The sequence below is a fragment of the Haliaeetus albicilla genome, chromosome W (assembly GCF_947461875.1).
Source record: "Haliaeetus albicilla chromosome W, bHalAlb1.1, whole genome shotgun sequence".
Classification (NCBI taxonomy): Eukaryota; Metazoa; Chordata; class Aves; order Accipitriformes; family Accipitridae; genus Haliaeetus; species Haliaeetus albicilla.
Genome location: NC_091515.1, coordinates 26,988,990 through 27,014,653, shown reverse-complemented (window position 1 = coordinate 27,014,653; position 25,664 = coordinate 26,988,990). Strand labels below are relative to the sequence as shown.

Below are 25,664 nucleotides of genomic sequence, written 5' to 3'. Positions count from 1 at the left end.
TACCACCGTTCAACATGAACAAATTATACCTAGCATATACCCTGATTCAAATAATGCAAACGAGGACTTGGCTACTCCAATAATAGAGCAAAAAGAGAAAATGTTAGAATTGCTGGAGGAAATGCGGAAAAGAGACAGGGGTAAATGTGGGCAGCCATTGACGAAAAAGGCATATGAGAAAGCAGCAACTGCAATCGTAGAAAGTATGGATTCTTTTGCTAAAGTGGTGGGCAATGGGGAAGAAAAATCCCCCAAGGATAAAATGCAAGAACTGACCAACCTGTGTGTACAAAAAGGGGAATTAATGCCCGATGAGGGAAGAGTCTAAATGGAGATACGAGGATAGATACAAAGGAATGTGACGGCTAACAGACCCGCCCTTACAAAACACGGAACCAGCCCGGGCAGGACCCCCCCCACCACCACCCAGCGATCTGTCTTTTTCGCCGGGACAACATTGGCGTGGAATTATTGAGCAAGCCACTATAGAAGGAATAATACTGCCATCTACTATCGGATCATTTCCCGTGTTCACTGAACCAGGAGGAAAGTGACAATGGGCGCCTCTGGACTGGAAAACAGTTCAAGAACTGCAAAAAGCCATCATGCAATATGGAATAGACAATAAGTATGTACAACAAATGACACAACAATTTTTTAAGGCACAAACCTTAGTGCCAGCGGATATAAAGATTTTGGTGGAAATGTTCTTTGAACCAACTCAGAGGTTGCTGTTTCATGATTGGTGGAGACAGAAAGCAGAAGAAGCCCAGGTGAGAAATTTAGATGCTGGGGCACAAAATCCACTTGCATTTGTCAGTGTTGATATGTTATTGGCACGGGACAGTTTGCTACTGGTCCCGTTCAGGCTGCATTAAGACCAGAGATTTTACAATTGGCACAACAACTAGCTCTGGAAGCTATTTCAGAGGTGCCGCAAGTGGGCAAACCGGTCCCGCCATATTCTCAAATCATACAAGGGGAAGAGGAGCCGTACATGAAATTCCTTGACCGTTTAAAAACTGCTGTCGATGCGTCGCCCACCTTAACCCCTGAAGCGAAAGCTGCGGTCGGAAAGGACTTAGCTATTCAAAATGTGAATGCAAAATGCAGACAAATCATTGCGTCGCTTCCATGTACAGCTACATTAGTGGATATCATAGAGGCTTCTAATCACTTACCTCTGATACAGGAACAAGAGAAAGCTAAAATACATGCTGAAGCTCACGCTGCAGCGCTCGCGGTAGCATTACGACTGATGGTGCATTAGGGAAAAGGAGACTGCGGCCCACACAAAGACCCCTTAGCGTGTTATCGGTGTGGTCAACCGGGGCATTTGAGACGTGCGTGCCCCCAACGCATAGCAACGCAGCCTTGATCTGTGCTGGCACAGACTAACAGCAGCCGGTCAAACTTTCCTGGGGTCTGTAACAAGTGCGACAAGTTCGGACACAAAGCCAGCGACTGTCGATCAAGGTTTAAAAAAGATGGAACACCGTTAACACTATATCCGGGTTTGCAAGTTGCAGAAGCCTCTGTTTGTCCACAAAAGCTGTCGCTACACAAAGACATGTGAAATATACATGATGTACAAAAACTTGTTGGAGACCTACAGTGGATTCGGCCTTATTGTGGTATTACAAATACAGACTTACAACCGCTGCTGGATTTATTGCGGGGCAGTGATAGCTTAACTTCTACAAGACAACTAAGTGCATCGGGGCAGCAAGCCTTGACAGCAATTGAGCAAAAAATCACATCATCCATGTCTGGCAGATACGTCCCTGATTTGTCTATAAATTTATATGTATATAACTCAGATAAGGAAGTTGCGGGAATTTTGGGTCAGTGGGATGAGCGACGGGAACAAAACCCATTGATAATACTAGAATGGATATTCTTGCCTGCTAGCATGTCAAAAACGGTAGTCACTAGAATTGAAGCTCTGGGAATGTGCATTCAAAAAGCAGGGGTAAGGGCGATATAAATTTCAGGGAGGTAAATGGACAAAATTATTTTGCCTATGTCACTTGATATTGTGAATAATGCCATGATGAAAAATGACTGTCTTGCAGTAGCTCTGCTGGACTTCAAGGGGGAAGTGGATAATCACTACCCCCCTCACCCATTATTTAAAACAATGTTAACAATGGAACCACGCTCTATTTGCAGCGAAAAGCCGCTGGAGGCCATTACCATTTTTACTGATGCTAGCAGCAGAACAGGTAAAGCGGGATTTGTATATCTTCAGGGTGGATCCTGGAAATCCGAAGTCATTCCAGTTTTACAGCAATGGCAGGGACCTTGCAAATTATTTACGTGGGGAAGAGGGTATGCTTGTGTTTCCACAGGTAGCGAACAGCCCCATTGGATACCGGCAAAATGGGTCAAGCCATGGACTGAGCGACCAGATGTCACAAACAACTCAGAAGATCGAGAACAAGAGGCAGTGGAGACTTCAGCAGGTCCCGAAGCCCTAGATAGACAGACTAGACAAATCATGACGGAGACTGGCAGTCAATGCGGAAATTAAGAATGCATGTGAAAAACACGGAGTACGATGCTGGCCTCAGATATGCATCTTAGTGCGAGTGGGTGGAAAGGATAGTAGTAAAAAAAAAAAAGTTTGTGTGTAACCATTGTAATAGAAATTTAACTAACCAACTAACCTACTAACCTATAACTAATCATATAGAGAATAAGCAGCTTAGAGTTATTATAGCAAATATATATGATTTAATGTTGATCAGCATCCGGCGAAACATTACTCATAAGAGCCGAGTGTGGAAGTAGTCTTAAGATACCCTGATATGTAGTCATTTAATTATCAAAAAAAAGAAAAAAGGGGGGGGGGGGCAGAATCTCTCTTCACAAGAAAAGTTAGCTAAAGCCAAAATTAGAGGTAAGGTCATGGTCTTAGTTAAGAATCTAGAAACAGAGCAATGAGAAGGTCCATTTTCATTAATAACCTGGGGGCGAGATTATGCTTGTGTTTTCACAGGTGCAAGCCCACAATGGACTTCCGTTCGATTTGTACGACCATCATCATCTGGAGCATCATAGATGGTGCGGCAATATGAATACCACCTCAGCCAAAAACTAACGTGTAGGTCACCTTGGCTAACATAACAGGTCAAGATTCTCCGTGCATTGCAACCGCATCACAAAGCCCATGAACCAATAGACAGGATGGCTATGACTCGTGCAGCGCACCTGGCCAGTGAGCTCATGCATCATAGGTTGCAACCGAGGCGGACTTTTGGCACCCGCTGGCCACGTGTGCTGAAACCCGTTCCTCTGCAAATGTATAAATACCGGGATTTTCCGAAGAGCATCGGGCTGGTGTACGGTAAGGCCATCGTTGCCTCTGTGGGGACGCCCACATAAAGCTGGCACCTACCGATTGCTGGTCCATCCTTGTATGTTGCAATGTGTTTAAAAATTAATTGATAGATCAAGTAAGGCTGTGTTAATTGAAACAAAAAAAAAAATAAAAAAGGGGGAGATGTAGGGTTCAATTATATGGAACTTAGTTATCGGGCCTGAAAGTAGCTCATGGTCACAAGAGTGTTCCAGATGCCTTTAGAAGGCTTTGAACAGACTAAACAAGAAGATAGAAGAAGAAAGATCCCAATTAGAAAAACACAGGTGCACATTCCACGATAAAGGGAACTTGGCACAAACAACCTCAATTCAGGGGCTTATCTCAACCAATTGGACTAAGACAAGTCTTGCATGCTCTAATTAACACAGCCAATTATGTCCTGTGTTTATGCGCGTGTACAAAGTGAGTATAACTAACTTTATCTTATGTTTGTGCGCGTGGACAGTATCGATGTAACCAATCACCGCTTATGCTTGTGCGCGTGGACACCAAATGCTTGCATGCAGCAGCCAATCAAAGCTTCTAAACAACTTAGAGAATTGTATAAGAATGATCAGCTAAGCTCAATAAAGTGACGACTTTAATCATCATATTGGTGTTCTATCGTCCGGGCCCCGCACGGAATAATCCCTAAACCCTACATGTTTAGACTAAAGTCAAGGATTTTTCAGCTTCTCATCCCCAGCCAGTGAGAAAGCTGGAGGGGCACAAGAAGTTGGCACAGGACACAGCCAGGGCACCTGACCCAAACTGGCCAACGGGGTATTCCATACCATGTGACATCCCATCTAGTTTAGGAACTGGGGTGGGGGGGCGGGGAATTGCCGCTCGGGGACTACCTGGGTGTCGGTCGGCGGGTGGTGAGCAATTGCCCTGCGCATCATTTGTATATTCCAATCCTTTTATTATTGCTGTTGTCATTTTATTAGTGTTATCATTATCATTATTAGTTTCTTCTTTTCTGTTCTATTAAACCATTCTTATCTCAACACACGGGTTTTACTTCTTTTCCTGATTTTCTCCCCCATCCCACTGGATGGGGGGGAGTGAGTGAGCGGCTGCGTGGTGCTTAGTTGCTGGCTGGGGTTAAACCATGACAGAGACTAACGTTAAAAACTGTATTAATATTAATGAGCATGTCTCCAAATAATAGTTCTGCTTACAATGCAACATTCCTGAATCCATTAAAGCCATCTGCCACTTTGCCATTACTTCCCTGCTCTGATGTTTGCTCAGTTGCATAGTACAAATTCTTCATCACTGGAGACTGTATACACTGCACAGGATTGAATAACATATATTCCAGTCTTTTCTTAGATTATTACTATGTTTAGTGCCTTTAAAAAAGTACAACTTCCAGTCAAAACATGTAAAAGGAAGTCAAAGTAAGTACAGATGGATGAAGAAATGCTTCATAGAAATTGTAACACCATTTTGCAGGAAATTCTTGCCTGTTTCAGAAATGAGGGAAGATAAAACTTAAGAGCAGCCCATTCCAATGAGCAGGAAGTCAGGCAAAAATGCCAGGAGGCCTGTGTGGATGGACAAGGAGCTCTTGGCCAAACTCAAACACAAGGAAGCATACAGAGGGTGGAAGCAAGGACAGGTAACCTGGGAGGTATACAGAGGCACTATCTGAGCATGCAGGGACGGGGTTAGGAAAGCCAAAGCCCAAATGGAATTGAATCTGGTGAGGGATGTCAAAGGCACCAAGAAGGGCTTCTCTAAGTACATAGGTGACAAAAAGAAGGCTAGGGAAAATGTGGGGCTGCTGCTGAGTGGTGCAGGGGACCTGGTTACACGGGACATGGAAAAGGCTGAGGTACTGAATGTTGCCTTTGCCTCAGTCTTTACTAGGAATCCCAGGTCCCAGAGACCAGGGGGAAAACCTGGAGGAAGGCAGACACATCCTTGGTGGAGGAGGATCAGGTCAAGGAATACTTAAGCAAACTGGACCCTGATGGGATGTGCCCAGGAGGGCTGAGGGAGCTGGCAGATGTCATTGCAAGGCCATTCTCAATAATCTTTGAACAATCATGGCAACTGGGAGAGGTGCCCAAGGAATGGAGAAAAGCAAATGTTGCTCCTACCTTCAAGAAGGGCAAGAAGGAGGACCCAGGGAGCTACAGACTGGTGGTAAGCCTCACCTTGATCTCTGGGAAGGTGATGGAGCAGCTAATCCTGGAAACAATTTCCAGGCACATGAAGGACAAGAAGGTGATTGGGAGTAGTCAGCATGGCTTCACCAAGGGGAAGTCATGCTTGACCAACTTGATAAACTTCTATGATGAAGTGACTGGCCTGGTAGACAAGGGGAGAGCAATGAATATTGCCTAACCTGGACTTCAGGAAGGCTTTCAACACTGTCTCCCATAAGATCCTAGATGAGTAGACAGAGAGATGGTTTGAAAACTGGCTGAATGGCCAAGCCCACAGGGTGGTGATCAGTGACACAAAGTCTAGTTGGAAGCCAGTAACTAGCAATGTACCCTAGGGGTCAATAATGGGCCCAGTCCTGTTCAACATATTCATTAATGAATAGAATAGAATAGAATAGAATGGAATAGAATAGAATAGATCAGTTGGAAGGGACCTACAACAATTATCTAGTCCAACTGACTGACCACTTCAGGGCTGACCAAAACTTAAAGCATATTATTAAGGGCATTGTCCAAATGCCTCTTAAATGCTAACAGGCATGGGGCATTGACCTCCTTTCTAGGAAGCCTGTTCCAGTGTTTGACTACCCTCTCAGTAAAGAAATGCTTCCTAATGTCCAGTCTGAACCTCCCCTGGCACAGCTTTGAACCATTCCAATGCATCCTGTCGCTGGATACCAAGGAGATCAGCACCTCCCTCTCCACTTCCCCTCCTCAGGGAGCTGTAGAGAGCAATGAGGTCGTCCCTCAGCCTCCTTTTCTCCAAACTAGACAAACCCAGAGTCCTTAGCCACTCCTCATAGGACATGCCTTTCCAGCCCTTTCATCAGCTTTGTTGCCTTCCTCTGGACACATTCAAGTACCTCAACATCCTTCTTAAATTGTGGGGCCCAGAACTGCACACAGTATTCAAGGTGAGGCTGCACCAGTGCTAAATACAGCAGGATAATCACCTCTTTTGACCGGCTGGTTATACTGTGTTGAATGCACCCCAGGATGTGGTTTGCCCTCTTGGGTGCCAGAGCACACTGCTGACTCCTATTGAGCCTACTGTCAACCAGCACCCCCAGCTCCCTTTCTGCAGGGCTGCTCTCCAGCCACTCCTCTCCCAATTTATACTGATCTGGATGCTGGAGCAGAGTGTACCCTCAGCAAGTTTGCAGATGAAACAAAACTGGGAGGAGTGGCTGATATGCCAGAGGGTCATGCTGCCATCCAGAGGGACCTGGACAGTCTGGAGAAATGGGCTGACAGGAACCTCATGCAGTTCAAGAAGGGGAAGTGCCAAGTCCTGCATTTGGGAAGGAACAACCCCATGCACCAGTACATGCTGGGGGCTGCCTGGCTGGAAACCAGCTTGGCAGAAAAGGACCTGGGGGTCCTGGTGGACAACAAGTTGAACATGAGCCAGCAACGTGCCCTTGCAGCCAAGAAGGCCAATGGTATCCTGGGCTGCATTAGGCAAAGTATTGCCAGAAGGTCGAGGGAGGTGATCCTTCCCCTCTACTGAGCACTGGTGAGGCCACACCTGGAGTCCTGTGTCCAGTTCTGGGCTCCCCAGTACAAGAGAGATATGGGGATACTGGACAGAGTCCAGTGAAGGGCTGTAGCAGACATGGTCATGACCTATAAGGGCTACCAGACCCACAGATGTGTAAAGATCATGACCGTAGCATTCTCTGGATTCCGCAATACACAAGGACACAGAGGTCTGGGTTTCTGAGAATTTCTTTATTACAAATTACTACAAAACTTCTATAAGTAAAAAACCACACACATATATATATAAAAATATATGCTATAAGTCACTACAAAATTACTATTAGGAAAGCAAGTACATATTTATTACAAGAGTAAAGCAAATATATGCATATTACAAGTTAGTACAGAATTCCAAGTAGAGAAGCAAGTATATACTTATGAATCTTTACCAGCGTATGTGCCTATAAATATATTATGTGAGGTGGTGTTGTCCTAGAAGCGGATTCGTTACCTGGCGTGCAGTAGACCAATCTCACACACTCAGGACAGATGTTGCTTTATTCTGTGCAGGGTGCTCGGTGGACTTTCCACAAATCAAGCACACCAGATTCATCAGGCGTGTCCCTTTTATACAGTAACAATTGCATCTAATTTATTAAACTACTCCTACCTAATACACATTGAAACTATCTAACGCATATGCATAGGATTACATAATCATGACACATCAGATGCCTTCTCCGCATGTGGTCTTTGGTGGTCGTTTGAGGAGGTATCTCCTCCTCACTTTGACCACTAAGTTGCTCTGTATCAGGTCAGTGGTTCATTTTCCTGCCAAGAGGGTTACACCATCAATCAGGAAGAATAAAAAGGATCAGAATTGGTGCTCCAGGTGAGGCACCATTAATCAGGAAGAATAGAAAAGATCAGAATGATCTTGGCTAACTAACTTAATTTAAAACAGGACTTTCTAATCTACCACAGGATTTTCTATATCTGACATCAGTGTTACTCATACCACACTCACCAAACCACTCCCAGGACTGTGGCTGATCAACAATGGAAAAGTCTCACTTCAAAGATGATCCACATCACAGAGTCCGGAGTCAGGCAGGTTTCCCCGGTGAGGGTCCCATCTGTCTGGGAGATCTCTTGCAGGGAAGCTCTTGCAGAGAAGCTCACTTTGGGTAGGTAGTGAGTGACTTTTTATACCTTTTTGATGTAGATACATAAGTGGGTGTAGGACATCAGTTCCCTGTATAGTTGTTGCTGACTCCCATTTTCCTGGAAGGTCAGTTCGTTATCACAGTTTCTTTGTCCTGCACCCATCAGGTGTTGGTTCTCAGGTGCCAACACTCCCTTCTAACCTCAACAATTCTGTGATAAGAAACTGGGATTGTTTTGAAGGTAAATATGGGTAACATGAAAAATATTTTACAGCTATATGCCATTTTGAAGGCAATATACATTATTAATAATAATAAAGAGCAAATTTAGCTAACATTCAACAGAAATATATTTAAAGATATGTAGAATCCATGACCATTCATCTTTAAATAATACAAATATAGTCTCTTTTATGTGATAAATAATCCTATCTCATGTTGTCCTTCTACTGTTAAAATTAGTAATATTTTTTATTTATAAAGATCACAAGTATTGGTGCATTATAATAAAACAAAATGGCATAAATGGGGTTTGTATGCAACCAATTTGAAGATAAAATACTTTGGTTTTTGTGAGTATAATCAACTGTATAGAAATATAAGGTGAAACAGCACAAAACACTACCTCTAAGAACCAGACTTAAGTGAACACCTTGAAATATCTCCACAGTACTCAGTACTACTTGGTCTGACTACTTGGTTCAAAGCATGTAAAAAAAACCCTCACCTTTTGCTGGATCCCTAATGATCATTTCACTGTGCACTAAATGAATCACACCCACCTCAGTACCTGATTGCACATTGCTGTTTTGTAACTGCAAAAGAGCACAATAATATAAACAATTGATTTGCCTGAGCAAGCCAATGGCCACATCTGTTCAGCTGGGCTCTGGCAGATGAGTCAGCACATGGTGAAGTGGCAAACAGGCCAGGCCAGATCCCTGCAGAAGCCCTGTCATCTCTAGTTTTGTTCTCCCGCAGCAGCCAAGGCACAGTTGCAGGGCAAGAGCCTCTGTGGCACATTTTTCTGGGTTATCCCTGTTTGTAGCATCTTCCCTTTCTGCTCACACTCCTCTGTAAACAAACACAGTGTTAATGGAGTTTAACTGTGGATGATTTCTTAAGCCTTGCATTTGTTTCATGTTTGTTCTGAGATGCATTATGGTATAGCTCTGCATTGCAGTGAGAAGTGTTTCCACATGTGTTCAGGACCAGGCATCAGAGGACTTGGTTTGCTGTGAAGTCACTTGGTAGAGTAATCAAACACAATTTAATTCCAGCTGATGTGCAAACCATTATATTTTATAGAAGTAACAGAATTCTGAGTTTATCACAAAACCCCAAATCTGTAATTTCTACCCAGAAGTATTTGTGCTATATCTCAGAGCCAGGCTCATGGAGCCATTCAGCCCTGTCAACCATTATGATGCTGGCAATGGGCTTCCAGTTTAAGTAGAAGTGGGCAGTGACCATCCAGAAACCCAGATGCAGCTGTCCAGATGCCCTTTGCTACGTATGCACAGACTTTCCAGGGCATCCCAAAAGTGATGTAAATTCCATTTGCAAATACACAGCAACTTTAATAAAAGTAGATCCATGACATATGCATGGGAGCTCTGATATGAGATTTTCAGGAACTTATATTTTGTATTCATCATGATACCGAAAAGCTGGTCAAAGAAACTCTCTAAGACTTGTTTTGGAGTTTTAGAAAGCAGGCTTTCTTTATTGCAGTGCTGGATGCACGGGGGATAGTTCCACCTAGCGTGCATACCACAGCTTTAGCACTAACAGGTTATATAGAATAACTAATTACATATTCATCAGATTAGTATACATATACATAAAAATGATTGCAACTGATTATCTTAGTACTGCCTACATCCGATCATGTGCAATGAAGAATTCATTTGAGTCGAAGGGCTGCTTTTACGACCACCGACCCATTTGAAGTTCTTGTTGGCTGTCCTTGAAGTTTTTGTTCTTGTCCTTGTTCTTTGATCTTGAAGCTTAATGCAGTTTCAATCACATGTGGTCAGTTTCAACATTGTTCTCATGTAGCGTACAGGAACATCTAGTCATAAGAGCAAAGAACTGCAAAACTTAGGAGTAACTACCTCTACTAGTTAATTGCTTGGCTATACTTTTGTCTATTGTTTCAATCATAGTGTTAGTATAAGATTTCTAATCATTATTTACCAAATCTCACTTTTACAGTCACCTAGCAGCAAACCAGTTTCCACGGCTGGTACAAAATATTAAAACCATCAAAATATTTAGACATACCATACAGAATGTATGGACATATGCTATCAATCAGTGCTGGCACATCTGAGGCACAAATGTTGCAAAACCCCTTATTTTAAGTAACCATAGGGTAGCAGAATGGTAAAGTCTGAGCAGAAGTGCTATGCTTGAGGAAATGCTAGTTTAGTGTGTAGCAGAGTTGCTACTTGAGATGACATGACTGAAGACAGCTGTACAGTGCCCAAACGTGTTCTGCTGAAACTGGCCTGGCTAACCCTTCTCACCTAGAAGGTGTGGTCTGCCTCTATACCAGCTAGATCCAAGGCCTAAAAAGTCCATTCTTGTGCCTTTTCTTAAACAGAAACCTGTGGTGCTCAGCTTATGTGCTGATTTCCAGAACATGAACTTCAACAAATAGCACAGAAACCTCTTCACAGAGGAGCTGAGCCTGACTGTATCTTGTATTAGGAAGTGAATTGCTCCCTCACCCTCTTGCCCATTGGGTTGCAATGCTAGATGTTTATATAGTCACTTCGTACCTCTATTCTGAATCATCATCAACAAACACTAGATGACAAATCTGTTCTGATCATCACTGCTCTTGAAAGGCCATAGGCCAATTGCAGAATAGTTTAGGGGGTGGAGTAATAATCTAAAGAATAAATATGTAAATATTAAATGTGGCAAAAATAATGGCCTTGAGTGAGAAAATAAACACCCCCTGTCATAAGACCCTGAAAACTGAGACAAGATCTTTACACTTAAGGAAAAATAAACATCATATTGTTGTCCCACAAGCGGGGTTCAGTACCCGGTGTGCAATGAGCCAATCTTAGGCACAGAGCTGAGATATTTGTTTATTTCATGTCTGCGCAGAGATGGGTGCCAGGTGGTAACGCCACAAAGCTGGCACACCACACCAAAGAACTACAATGTATTTATTCTGTTACATGATTAGTAAAAACCCACCTAAATTTACATTCATTGGTTAGTAGTCACCCTCTCATCTACTATTGGTCAGTTATATTTAAATTAGCCTCACTTGTTATGTAAATTAGCATGCATGCTCCTTGCAGGTGGGGGGGGGGGGCAAGTTCTTACAGCCTTGAATTGAGTCCGTGGTCATGATCTCCCCCTGCCGCCTTTACCTTTCCCTTAGTTCATGCTTCTTTGGCAATCATTGGGCCTTTGGCGCCTTCTGGGGCAGGATGTTTCCTTTTATCAGTCTTTAGTTCCCTCTTTAAGGACATAGTAGTTGTTAGCAAGGCATGCATAGTTTATACAAAGTAATCAGGCTTGCATAATGAAGCTATCTAGTACTGGTCCTTCTTAAAGGACAATGCATCATGTTTAACCCTGAATTGCACCACGGCTAGGCCGTAACTCAAGCATATGACTACAATATCAGCACAAAGTGCACATTGCCTGCTTCAAGCTCTAGGAAGATGAAACTCCTCTTCAAACACTGAGAATTTGGCATAGCCAGAGGAAATGTGGTTATCTGTGCTTGCCGGAGACATGCTTCAAAGCTCACTGTAAACAATGACTTCCCACTGCCTGTAATGAATTTTACATTAAATCCAGAAAAAATTATTTCTGCAACAACAAAACTTTACATGACTCAGGTCCAGATATCTGCATATGTAAAAGACCCTTCTCCCCCATGTAGGGGAAAAACTGAAGAAATAAATAATTTAAATCAAGACACCAAATTCCATTCTTCGTTTAAACAAAACTCCAATGAACTCTGTCATCATTACATACTAGTATGAAAATGTTGCAAATATTCTGGTAAAGAAATCAAAATTTAATCACATAAAAGAGTTTGGTTTGATTAAGAAGTAGAAAATTGTGAAACATAGGTATGGGAGTGTTAAGTTTGAAATGTAGTCATAGGAACTTTAGAAAATGTACTATGTGTAACCATAAGAATTCAAGTATTGTCTAAAATCAGTTAACCACAGAAACTTTGACAAAGATTTGTTGATTTGTAGTGTTTTGTTTTAGGAAACTAAGGAAACCGTTATGGACACCAGTTTGCTGCTTGGAAACCCCTTACCCTTCCCACCTCGATCTAATTATTGAGGATTCTAATCAGTAGAGTTAAGTGAGATTAACCAATGATTGGTTTAACATAAGAATATTAATAAGATGGTGTGACTGAAGGACCAATTATTAGAAAGGTTACATTTAAGAATAGACATAGTATGCATTTTTATGTAAACTAATATAGATGATGGTGAGAATCGTACTGCGCAGAATCACCTAAGAGAGGTCAAGAAGCGGACAAGTGAGGAAGACTATGGAAGACCACCAGAGGGCTTCTGAAGACCACCAGAGACCTTCACTGCGCCTGCGTGAAGAGACATTTACATATGCTAATGATTTATCGGAAAGTTAATGATTATGTATAACATTTTCCAGAAATTTAGTGAATATGTATAACAGGTGTGTATTTAACCTGCACAGTTAGACTAGACAGGTGCACACGATAGGTGGAGCGATCCCTGGTGTGCCCAGCGCTGCAATAAAGGAGTGCCTGCTTCTTAACTTCTCATTGCTGTTAAGGAGTTTTATTCCGGATTTCTGCAACAAAAAGATACTGGATTCTTTTTAATAGACTGCTTAAGCCAAGACCTAAAAAGAGGTGCTGTCAGCAGGTTTCTATTTATGGTGAATGAATAGTTAAGTGCCACTATACCCATATTTATGCTTATGATGCCAGAGCAGACATTTCCTCCACATCCTCTACCTCTGCTGCTAAAGTACATGGTTCAAAGCTAAAGGCACTGGACATGCTTCACATGCCAAAAAGAGATAAACCTCTGTCCTTGGGGTACCAGAACACCTGGGGAAAAGACAAAATATGGCTTATGAAGCTCAAAAAGTGAAAGGGTATCCCAAAGTACACGAGAGAATTAATGACAGCAGATGCCACTGTCCTAGTGCATACAAACATTCAAGTCTGATACGGGGAGCAGAGTCACCCCTTTGCTCAGCCCAGTCCTGCTGTTTCAGGGAAAGCAGGAAGATGACATATAGCTGGGGAAAAGTTTGTTTCTGTTCTGTTTCTAGGGGTTTTTAAAAGAGCTGCTTGAGTTAGTTTGTGGTTGCCAGTTAATTTTCTTCCCTCTGATCACAATCCTAACATTCTCCTTTGCTTCTTAATGTCTGCACTTAGACTTGTTTACTGACCACAGTGTTGCAAACCAGATTTTTAAGAGATTCACAAGACATTATTCACCCACTGCACAGAAGAGAATATTCACAATGTTGTGTCTTTATACCTGAAGCTTCCCTTTTCATATACTGACTCTGCAGACAGCTAGGGTCCCTCTGCATAGATCTGTTGACACGATTGGGCTTGTATTCATTGATTTTCTTGTTTGTCTTCCCAGAAATCTTGTCCAGGAATGTCCACAAGAATCATTTTATGTTAGCTCTGAGTTTCTGAACATCAGTATATTCAGTGAGAGGTCAGACACCACTGCGCTTGTGCTGTACAATGAGAGAACTCACACCTGTCACCAGGGCAACTCTGCCTCCAATTCTTGTGCCCTCGGAGTCTTGGGCATGTGCAGCAGGATTCTATAAAACATACACAAAAGCTTTGAAACAATCTGAAAAAACAACAGATGTACTTCACATTACACAGCATGGGCATGCTATATCCATCCAAGAATTCCTCACCTGTTATATGGCAGCCCAGATTTCATCAGCTTGTATTTTCACAGTTGCAGCTGTCTGTTATGACCCTTCTAAACTTTGCCCAGTAAACTTCACAGCAGTGCTTTACAGCTTTTTTGGGATTGGTAGATGCCTAAAAATTTCCTATTGGCAGTGCAGGTTCTTTTAAGATGACGTATACCTAGGTCGACATTTAATGTATAGAAGACTACTTTTCCTAGTCCCCTAAATCCCTTAAAAGTAGTCCACAAAGTACCCTGGTTTCAACCACTTCAGTTTGAAAACCACTGGGAATCAAAACTAGATCAACTAGACATTATGAATTAGTTTGGATAAATAATTTTTTTTTGATACTGTGATAACATCCATGAGTCTCAAGCACCCATATGTACTGAGAAGTACTCAAACATGTAGCAGAAAGACAGGATCTGAGGAATTTATGATGTAAGACCTACACAGCCCTTTCTATTGCTTAAAAGGTCTCTGTACATAAATTGTATGATGACATTGATATATTCAGCCCTTATAGAAGGACCTACAAATAACAAACGCTGCTGTTGACTGTATCAGATGTATCCTTATATTGGGTTTCTGTGGCAAGGTTTTGATAGTGGGGGGGCTACAGGGGTGGCTTCTGTGAGAAGCTGCTAGAAGCTTCCCCCATGTCCGATAGAGCCAATGCCAGCCAGCTCCAAGACAGACCCACCACTGGCCAAGGCCAAGCCAATCAGTGATGGTGGTAGCACCTCTGCGATAACATATTTAAGAAGGGGAAGAAGTTGCTGTGCAACAGCAACTCCAGCCAGAGAAAGGAGTGAGAATATGTGAGAGAAACAACCCTGCAGACCCCAAGGTCAGTGAAGAAGGAGGGGGAGGAGGTGCTCCAGGCACCCGAGCAGAGATTCCCCTGCAGCCTGTGGTGAAGACCATGGTGAGGCAGGCTGTCCCCCTGCAGTCCATGGAGGTCCACAGTGGAGCAGATATCCACCTGCAGCCCATGGAAGACCTCATTCCAGGGTGGGTGGATGTGCCTGAAGAAGGCTGTGACCTCGTGGGAACCCCGCGCTGGAGCAGGCTCCTGGCAGGACCTGTGGACCTGTGTAGAGAGGAGCCCACGCTGGAGCAGGTTTTCTGGCAGGACTTGTGACCCTGCAGGGGACCCACGCTGGAGCAGTGTGCTCCTGAAGGACTGCACCCCGCAGAAGGGACCCACACTGGAGCAGTTCATGAAGAACTGTAGCCTGCGGGAAGGACTCGCGTTGAAGGTCATGGAGGACTGTCTCCCGTGGGAGGGACCCCACGCTGGAGCAGGGGAAGAGTGTGAGGAGTCCTCCCCCTGAGGAGGAAGGAGTGGCAGAGACAACGTGTGATGAACTGATCATAACACCCATTCCCTGTCCCCCTGCGCTGCTCAGGGGGAGGAGGTAGAGAAAATCAGCAGTGAAATTAAGCCCAGGAAGAAAGGAGGGAGTGGTGGGAAGGTGTTTTTAAGATTTAGTTTTATTTCTCATTAACTTAAGTCTGATTTGATTGGTAATAAATTAAATTGATTTCCCCAAGTGGAGTCTATTTTGCCCGTGACAGTAATTGGTGAGTGATGTCTCCCTGTCCTTATCTCGACCCACGAGCCTTTCATTATATTTTCTTTCCCCTGTCCAGCTGAGGAAGGGGAGTGATAGAGCAGCTTTGGTGGGCACCTGGCATCTAGCCAGGGTCAACCCACCACAATCCTATTGTTTCAGTCTTCAATTCAGTATTAAGAGATAGAGCATAGCAATATAGCAGTGATGGTTCACTACTATAAATGAAAACACCAAAGATTTAATCAGAGGTGAAACTGAAATGTAAACTTCTACATGTGTGCATTTAAAAAACTCTTTTCACAAAATTGATATGTGTGCCATCTGGTGAGTTCATGGGTTTTGTTTGCTTTTTTTCTTTTTTTTTTCCTTTTCTTTTTTTTTTTTTTTGAGGCAGGGTAAATAGCTAAGAACTAATCTATGACCAAGAGATTCCTACATACAGCTGTGTATGCACACACATTTCATCCTTAACATAATGCTTTCAGTTCCTTGCTGAAGCATGGCAAGAAAAAGCATTTAGGCAGAGGTCTATTTCAGAGTGAAGGAAATATTGAGCCTGCCAAGCAGCCAAGCAGTGTCAGGGAGCAAGGCAGAGCTCTGGCAGCCTCTGAGCAGGCCGGAAGAAAACCTTCTTGTATTTTTGGTCTTGTGATGCCATGAAGATTTGGTGAGCTGATGAGGATAAGCACTTTTCTTTCATGCCCAGGTGTTCCCCAGGAAACAGCCTGTTGTAATGACTGTGGAACAAGAACCCTCTGAAGATGATTTAATTGAAAAAATGTTCAGTTCTTTCTCTCTTTGTATAATAATCCAATAGGAGTTTCATTAAAATCTGTATTTCCTTCACAGTGACAGCTCAGACATCTTCAAAAAGCTCTTCTGTCTTTTGGAATGAGGATGGAGGAGTAGTTCAATCACAAAATTACTGAAGACTAAAGAACTTGCACCACATAGGAGCCCATAAACCAGTGTTAGGCTATAGGGGTCCGTGGACACATATTTAGCTAACGGTCACAAGAGCATTCCAGATGCCTTTAGAAGACCTTGAACAGAATAAACAAGAAGACAAAAAAAGAAAGATCCCAATTAGAAGAACACAGGTGCGCATTCCACGATAAAGGGAACTTGGCACAAAGAACCTCAATTTGGCAGTTTATCTTGACCAATTAGACTGAGACAAATTTCGAATGTTTTAGTTAGTATAACCAATTGTGTCCTATGTTTATGTGCGTGTACAGTGTTGATATAACCAATCATATTTTATGCTTGTGCGCGTGGACAGTGACTTTGCAGAATATGTGACTATAAGTATGTGTGTGTTTTAGCAATAAAGGGTTGTCTGTTGTCTGCTCTCAAGATTACAGGTGTCCGTCTACTTCAACCTCCTCAGGGGTCCCTAGGCAGTCTTTGGGGAGAGTCCAGCACCCTCTCAGCAGCTCAACATAGCCTTTGAGTCCTACCCTTGTTGTCTCACAAATGGGGTTCGTTTACCCGGTGTGCAAGCCAATAACACACAGAGTTGAGGTATTTTCAAATTAATTTCATTGATGTGCATGAATGGGTGCCTGTCTCAAGACAGCACACCCTTGTCTCAAAAATTCTCACATTTATACACTTAACTAATACATATTCATTGTTATTTTCCTTAATGATTGGTTCGTTCTTCTTCGTCCCTCATAAATTAGTGCACAGACTCTGTCTTCTTCCTTCATTGTCTTCTTTTGAGTAGGTGGTCTCATTTGAGTAGGTGGTCAATGAGTTGGTGGTCGTGATCTCCCCCTGTAGGAATTACCTTTTACTTACTTCTTCCCTAATCCTGGCAGTTCCAAGCAGTTCTTCAAGGTTTGTTGATCAGACTACAATCCATTACCTTTTCTGACATAAACATAAAGCCCCATTGTCTAGTAGTTAGTTCCTAAACCCTAAATCATGTCTAGTTATTGTTTCCCTATTTTAAATATTAACTGATGGAGGCTGTACACAGGACTTTAGCAGCTCATTGGCTATTTCAATCATATTATATATATTAATTGATAACATCCTGGGTTCAGGTGGTGCGGGCAATTCCCTGTCCATTGCTATGTACTATCCCTGGTCAAAGGGAAGGATGGAGAAACTAAATAACCAGAGATTTAAAAAGAGACAAAACACAAATGACTTCTGAAAGCAGTGACCCTAATATAATGATGAAGTGATTCCCCTAAAAGGAACGTGGTGTCTGATTCGGGAGTTATTTCTGTCATTTATATATATCAAAATATAGAACCAGTCTCTGGTGCTGGGGCTAGAACCCAAGGCTTCTCCTTCCCATGGAAGACAATAAATACCAATCTTAGCTGGCTATGGCATCAGGCTCCCTCACATACTTTATCTCTGTCTTCTTTTCTCTTTGCACAGCCACACAGCTTCAGTGGGATGATAGAGAGCACTCTGCTTTCTATAACTGTATTGCAACAGTCTGTAACAGTTAAACCTGGAATACAAGCTAATTTTATTCTAATCAATTACTGCCATTCAGAAATAAGCATTAAGACCCCCTGATCCAAAGTAAAATGGGATAACTGGATCTCTAGACATACCTTTTTATACTGACTTGACAATTCTCACTTCTATTAGAGACATGGCATTACACTCTTGGTCCAATTTTGATCCTATTTTAGACTAATCACAGCTTCAAACTGTGGTTGACCAATGGGATCTGCTAATATCCACCTAATATAATCAATGAAAAGAAGACCTGAAGACCTTGTGAAATATAGATTATGTCTAATTATTATGATCAGTCGCCATTCTGTGTCAAATTGAGTATCACAGCAGATTGTGGTCTTTTTTAAAGAGCCTGTATTTACACCATATCCTTAAAGATAAAAAGGTTCTTAAAAGCCTAAAACTGGAAAGAGTTTACATTCAATGTACTTTAAAATATTTAAAGATTATAGACTGCTTTACAGGAGTGAATTCCTAGTCAGTATAGCAATTAAATAATATTTTTTCAGTGCCATGCCTACTGATGTGATTTGCAGCCAGTTTTGAGCATTTGCTCAAGGTGAACAGCAGCACTGAAAAACTCTTCTCTGACTACTTTGCCCTTCCTGTATATATGTCTCAAGGACTTCTGTGGTTACATTCTGAGGGCTCTTTGCAGTACAATAATTAAGTTTTCTCAGTGATTCTTTGTCAATAGGCTGGGGGGAAAATTTGTTTAGCTTCTGGATATGCAGAGGCAATTAGGAAAAGACCTGGATGACTAGCAGCCTGCAGATAGTTAGTCTGCACTCTCCCTGCACAGTGGGTAAGCCAGGGTGCATGCAGTGCACAGACTGGCCATCCTCAGGCAGGTTGACAGGGTTTGAGGCAGTCACCCACAGGCAAGAGGATTTTATGTTGGACAGGAAGGACTTGTAGGGATAAATAGTAGCCATGAGCTATTCTGCAGTGAAGGCATAGCCTTTTCAGTGCAAAAGGGATAATAAGTGAAGGGGGAAGAAATAAACATGAACATGTAGAGACACAAACCCGGGAGACAAGGGATAACGGAGACAATGCCAAAGACCAAAAGTCTCCAGTTACTAACTGATGGGACATTAAGAAACTCCAGGCACAGCTTTGGAGAGGGCCAACCTGGACTTTGTAACTCATAAGAAGGGGGAAGCAAGAGGAACATGAGGATTTGGCATATTCAAGGGGGTCCCATTGTTGTCCCAAAACGGGGTTCTTTACCTAGTGTGCAAAGAGCCGATAACACACAGAGCGGAGATATTTGTTCATGTCTACACAGAGATGGGTGCCAGGCAGTGACTCCACAAATCTAGCACACCTCGGTTAACACACAGAGGACATTTATACATACCGAGCAACAGTTACCAGTACTTTTACAGTTTTGCTCAGTCACCCTTGATCCTATTGGCTTTCACAAGCCTCGTCTCCACTTAAAGTCATGGCGTCCTCCTTTTTTACTGGGCATGTGATGCCTTGAATAAAGGCATGAGAAGGAAAACTTCACTGTATCGCTGTAGTGACAAACTTTTGCTTGCTTGAATAACTTCGAAATTTTGTTATGTACTAATAAGATAAACCCTTGAGCTTTGTCAATGGCGCTAAAGGCGCCAACAAACAGGAGGCCTCGGGGCCTGATGTGCGTCAACAGACAAGAAGCCTTGGGCCCTGATGATAAGCTTTGAGTTCTGCTGAGTTTTTTGTAATTAAAACTTGCCAAGGCCAGCTAACTAAGAAAAAGAGATGACCCACACTGCACATGCCCAAGGGGCGGACACTATGTAAATGATAATATGAATATGCATATGACTAGAACAATATAAGTTTTGCTTGCTGTAGGTAACAATGTGCATGATAGGTGGAGCGATCCCCCGTGCACCCAGCGCTGCAATAAAGAATGCCTGCTTTCTAAAACTCCAAAATCGAGTCTTAGAGAATTTCTTTGACTGGCTTTTTTGGTAACACATGTTCTGTGAGGAAGAGGCTTCTGTTGGTAGGAGGCTTTCCTTACCAGAGGGCGGGGTTTTACTATGTTAATTAGGATAGTTCACTTAAAGTTCAAGTAGCTCTTTGACTTTATCAGTAGTAGAGTTTCCCTTGTGCTTATCTGGGTACTCCCTTCTCTCAGGGTCATGCCTTGTTAATTCCTCACAGGTGTTAAGTAGCATCCTTTGTTTTGTTGCTTGCATAATCTCCAACACTATGGGACTACGCAAAACTTTGGAAAGAATGTTTAGGGGAAGAGAATTGGGGAGGAACAAAGGGAGAAACAAACAGATCATGTGTAAAATGGGGCGGGTCAGAAGTACTATCTGACCAAGCCCTGCACTTGATCACTGCAGTCTGCCCTATCTTCTTATTAAATTTTTATTAACTATCTCTCTGCATAATCTCACTCTCTATCCTCTGAGTGTGTGTGTGTGTGCTGCAAGGAGTAAGTGCCAGCTACTGGTGAGATCTGTGGATGAGTGAAATTTGGTGCCAGATACTAGGGTCAGACTAGGGGGTGTGAGCACCCCTGGGCCTGTGGTCCCAGCCACGGGGGCAGGAATGGTGTGTGTCCCAAAAACCAGCTATTTGGGGCATCGAGGTGAGTGAAGTGAGGGGCTCAGCACTGGTGGCTGCAGTGGGACCATAGGTCACAGCCTGTGTGCCTGGTGCCAGCTGCTAGTGGGGGGGGCTGAATGTCTGTATCTTCCACAAACATGGTGTGCATAGGGGTGTGCGTGTGTATTCACTAGCAAACTTCAAGCTGGACTAACCAGTGAGTAGGAGGCTCCAGGTCCAAGGAGGGGTATCAGGTGGGCAGAGGGTCCATGCTGGTATTTGGGGGGGGGACACAGAAGTGTGGGGTGCCAGTAATGATACCGAAAAGCCAGTTGAAGAAACTCTCTAAGACTCGTTCTGGAGTTTTAGAAAGCAGGCATTCTTTATTGCAGCTCTGGATGCACAGGGGGATAGTTCCACCTAGCGTGCATACCACAGCTTTAGCACTAACAGGTTATATAGAATAACTAATTACATATTCATCAGATTAGTATACATATACATAAAAATGATTGCAACTGATTATTTTAGTACTGCCTACATCCGATCATGCGCAATGAAGAATTCATTTGAGTCGAAGGGCTGCTTTTACGACCACCGACCCATTTGAAGTTCTTGTTGGCTGTCCTTGAAGTTTTTGTTCTTGTCCTTGTTCTTTGATCTTGAAGCTTAACGCAGCTTCAATCACATGTGGTCAGTTTCAACATTGTTCTCATGTAGCGTACAGGAACATCTAGTCATAAGAGCAAAGAACTGCAAAACTTAGGAGTAACTACCTCTACTAGTTAATTGCTTGGCTATACTTTTGTCTATTGTTTCAATCATAGTGTTAGTATAAGATTTCTAATCATTATTTACCAAATCTCACTTTTACAGTCACCTAGCAGCAAACCAGTTTCCACGGCTGGTACAAAATATTAAAACCATCAAAATATTTAGACATACCATACAGAACGTATGGAAATATGCTATCAATTCCCCCCTTTCTGTTTGAGGGTACTAATTCTTTTAGTAGTCTCACTTGAACATAGATTGTGTCACAGCTCCTTTAAGACAGCTAAAAGTGACACAGATTATAACAATGATGATAAATACTTCTCTTGCTTTGTTGGTGCGACAAGGGAAAGCTTCAAGCTACCCAGTAAAGGTATCAACTAGAACTAGGATATATCAGTATCCCTTTTTTTTTGAAGCAATTCTGTAAAATCAATTTGCCAATATTTTCATGGAGAATTTCGTTGCTTCGTAATTCCAAAAGTAATCTCATTACTGGTTTTGGGATTATTGCGTATACAAATTTCACATCCAATTGTAATTGTTTGAATAATCTTTGTCATATCTCTACTCAAAATATACTTTTGTAAACGCTTAACAAGGTTTTCTGTTCCTCAATGTACTTTGTTATGTTCAGCCTGGGCAATTTCTCTCATTATTGCGGGTAGGACTATTGTTTGACCTGTTGGTGTTACAGCCCATCCTGTTTCATTTTTATTAGCCTGCAATTTAATAATTAATTCTTCATCTTTTTCATTATAATTTGGAGCATCTTTAGGTAAATTTACACTTTCTCTGGAACTAGTGTTAGGATGCCTTTTTCTGCAGCCTCTTTAGCAGCTCTATCAGCCAATCGGTTACCTGTTTCAGGGACAGTCTTACCTGACTGATGTGTTTATACAGTGTATTATCATGACTGCTGTTGGCTTTTGAATGGCTTCTAACAATTTCAGTATTTGTTCTGCATGCTGAATGGTGGTTCCTTGTGCAGATAACAGTCCTCTTTCTTTCCATATTGCTCCATGTACATGTATGCGGTGGCTTGACCCTGGCTGGATGCCAGGTGCCCACCAAAGCCGCTCTATCACTCCCCCTCCTCAGCTGGACAGGGGGGAGAAAATATAACAAAAGGCTCGTGGGTCAAGATAAGGACAGTTTAATAAAGTGAAAGCAAAGGTCGCGCGCGTGAAAGCAAAGAAAGACAAATGATGTTATTCTCTACTTCCCATCAACAGGCGATGTCTAGCCACTTCCTGGGAAGCAGGGCTTCAGTACGCGTAGTGGTTGCTCCGGAAGACAAAAATGCCCCCCTTCTGTCTCCCTTAACTTAGCTTTTATATCTGAGCTGACGTCATATGGTATGGAATATCTGTTTGGTTAGTTTAGGCCAGCTGTCCTGGCTATGCCCCCTCCCAAGATCTTGCCCAGCCCCAGCCTGCAGTTGAGAGGGGGAAAAAATGCTGGAGAGACAGCCTTGATGCTGTGCCAGCACTGCTCAGCAGTAGCCAAAACACTGGTGTGTTATCAACACCTTTCTAGCTACTGATGCAGAGCACAGCGCTACGAGGACTGCTATGGGGAGTATTAACTCCATCTCAGCCAGACCCAATACAATCTCCACCCCTTATTCCATACCAGTCGCGTCATGCTCAGGTCCCACATAATTTAATACACATATATCTTCTAACCATGCCATTGTATTTAATTCTCATTACTGAAATCCCTTCTTACCAACACTTACAACTGAAACTACATACTTAAACCACCTTTATACCCAACATACAGATTTATACATTCTTATTAATTACTATCCCCTGTCCTTTAAGAGATAGATATTCCATGGGCTTCTTCCACTCCTCCAGATGTTCACACACAGGTTATGACTTGGGCCCCATCCATCAAGATGAGTGGTCAGGACAGGAGAAGCAGTATGTTCGATCATTGGGCACCAACACCGGCTTGGTTTGGGTCACCGATGCACTTGTCTGGTTCCTTGCGAAGTTCACTCCTCTGCAGTTCAGGTCATTCCTGCTACATTACTTCCTACAACATACAACTCACATCACAGACTATTTTTCCCCCAAGGTTAAATGTCCTTGAGGCACACACTGGGTCTCCCCATCCTTCCGCATTACCCACCAAGTACACCCAGGTCCCTGAGCAAAGACAATCCCATGAATGGGTTTGCCTTTTCCCATGGGAGGAGCAATCCACACTGCCTTCCCCAGCCACTTCCCCATGTGCACTACGGGGACCTTATCTCCTCCCACAGTATGTAGGGGTTTTGTTTGGGCAGGACCAGGATGGTTAGCAGATCCTCTGGTGTTAACTAGCCAACTGGCTTCTGCTACATTTGTATCCCAATGCTTCCATGTCCCATAGCCTAGCGGTCTTAACATAGTCTTCAACAGTCCATTATATCTCTCAATTTTTCCAGATGCTTGCAGGTGATAGGGGATGTGGTACACCCACTCAATGCCATGTTTCTTTGCCCAGGAGCTTATGAGGTTATTTCAGAAATGAGTCCCATTGTCTGATTCAATTTTTTCTGGGGTACCACGTCGCCATAAAATTTGCCTTTCGAGGCCTAAGATGGTGTTTCGGGCAGTGGCATGGTTTACAGGATGTTTCTAGCCATCCAGTAGTCGCTTCCACCATGGTGAGTATGTAGCGCTTACCTTGGCGTGTTCGTGGCAGTAGTCCAATGTAGTCAATTTGCCAGGCCTCGCCATATCGAAAGCCCAGCCACCGCCCTCTGTTCCAGGGAAACTTTACTCTGGTGGCTCGCTTGAGTGCAGCACATGTTTCACATTCATGAGTGACTTGTGTGATGGCCTCCATGGTCAGGTCCACCCCTCGATCACGAGCCCACCTATATGTTGCATCTCTCCCTAGATGTCCCGATGTCTCATGGGCCCATCGAGCTATAAATAGCTCACCCTTATGCTCCCAGTCCAGGTCCACCTGAGCTACTTCTATTTTGGCAGCCTTGTCTACCTGTTCATTATTTCGATATTCTTAAGTGGCACGGCTTTTGGGCACGTGAGCATCTACATGACGTACCTTTAGAGTTATGTGTTCTACATGGGCAGCAATGTCCTGCCACTATGCTGCTGCCCAGATGGGTTTCCTCTTGTGCTGCCAATTGGTCTTCTTCCACTGCTGTAGCCACCCCCACAGGGCATTAGCCACCATCCAGGAGTCGGTATAGAGGTAGAGTACCGGCCACTTTTCTCGTTCAGCAATGTCTAGGGCTAGTTGGATGGCTTTCACTTCTGCAAGCTGACTTGACTCACCTTCTCCTTCAGTGGCCTCAACGACTTGTTGTGTGGGACTCCACACAGCAGCTTTCCACTTCCGATGGTGCCCTACCACATGACAAGATCCATCAGTAAGCAAAGCATAATGCCTTTCGTCTTCTGATAACTCATTATATGGTGGTGCCTCTTGGGCACGAGCCACCTCCTCAGGTGATGCTCCAAAATCTCTGCCTTCTGGCCAGTCCATGATCTCTTCCAGAATTCCCGGGCGGCTAGATTTCCCCAGTCGAGCCCATTGCGTGATCAATGCTATCCACTTACTCCATGTAGCGCTGCTTGCATGATGTGTAGAGGGGATGTTTCCTTTGAACATCCAGTGTAGCACGGGCAATGGTGGTGCCAAGAGGAGATATGCTTCTGTACCAACAACTTCTGAAGCAGCTCAAACCCCCTCATATGCTGCTAGTATCTCTTTCTCAGTTGGGGTGTAGTGGGCTTCTGATCCTCGGTACCCCCGGCTCCAAAACCCTAATGGTCGACCTCGGGTTTCTCCTGGTGTTTTCTGCCAGAGGCTCCAGGTGAGACCATGCTCCCCAGCTGCAGTGTAGAGTACATTTTGTACATCTGGTCCTGTCTGGACAGGCCCAAGAGCTACTGCACGAGCTATTTCCTGTCTGATATGCTCAAAGGCTTGTTGTTGTTGTTCAGGGCCCCATTCAAAATAGTTCTTCTTTCAGGTTACTCGATAGAGAGGGCTCACAAGCTGACTATAACCTGGAATATGCATTCTCCAGAACCCCACAAGGCCTGGGAAAGCTTGTGTTTTCTTCTTGTTAGCTGGTGGAGACATAGTTGCTATCTTGTTAACCACATCCGTA

The 25,664-nt window shown here is 43.3% G+C and overlaps 1 long non-coding RNA gene across 1 annotated transcript; it reads left to right on the top strand.

The window, feature by feature from the left end:
* Nucleotides 1-564: 564 nt before the first annotated feature.
* LOC138683300 (uncharacterized) lies at nt 565-2,834 on the top strand. The gene is made up of 3 exons (XR_011322887.1): nt 565-773; nt 2,173-2,225; nt 2,329-2,834. It is a non-coding gene; the product is annotated as an uncharacterized lncRNA (long non-coding RNA).
* Nucleotides 2,835-25,664: the final 22,830 nt, after the last annotated feature.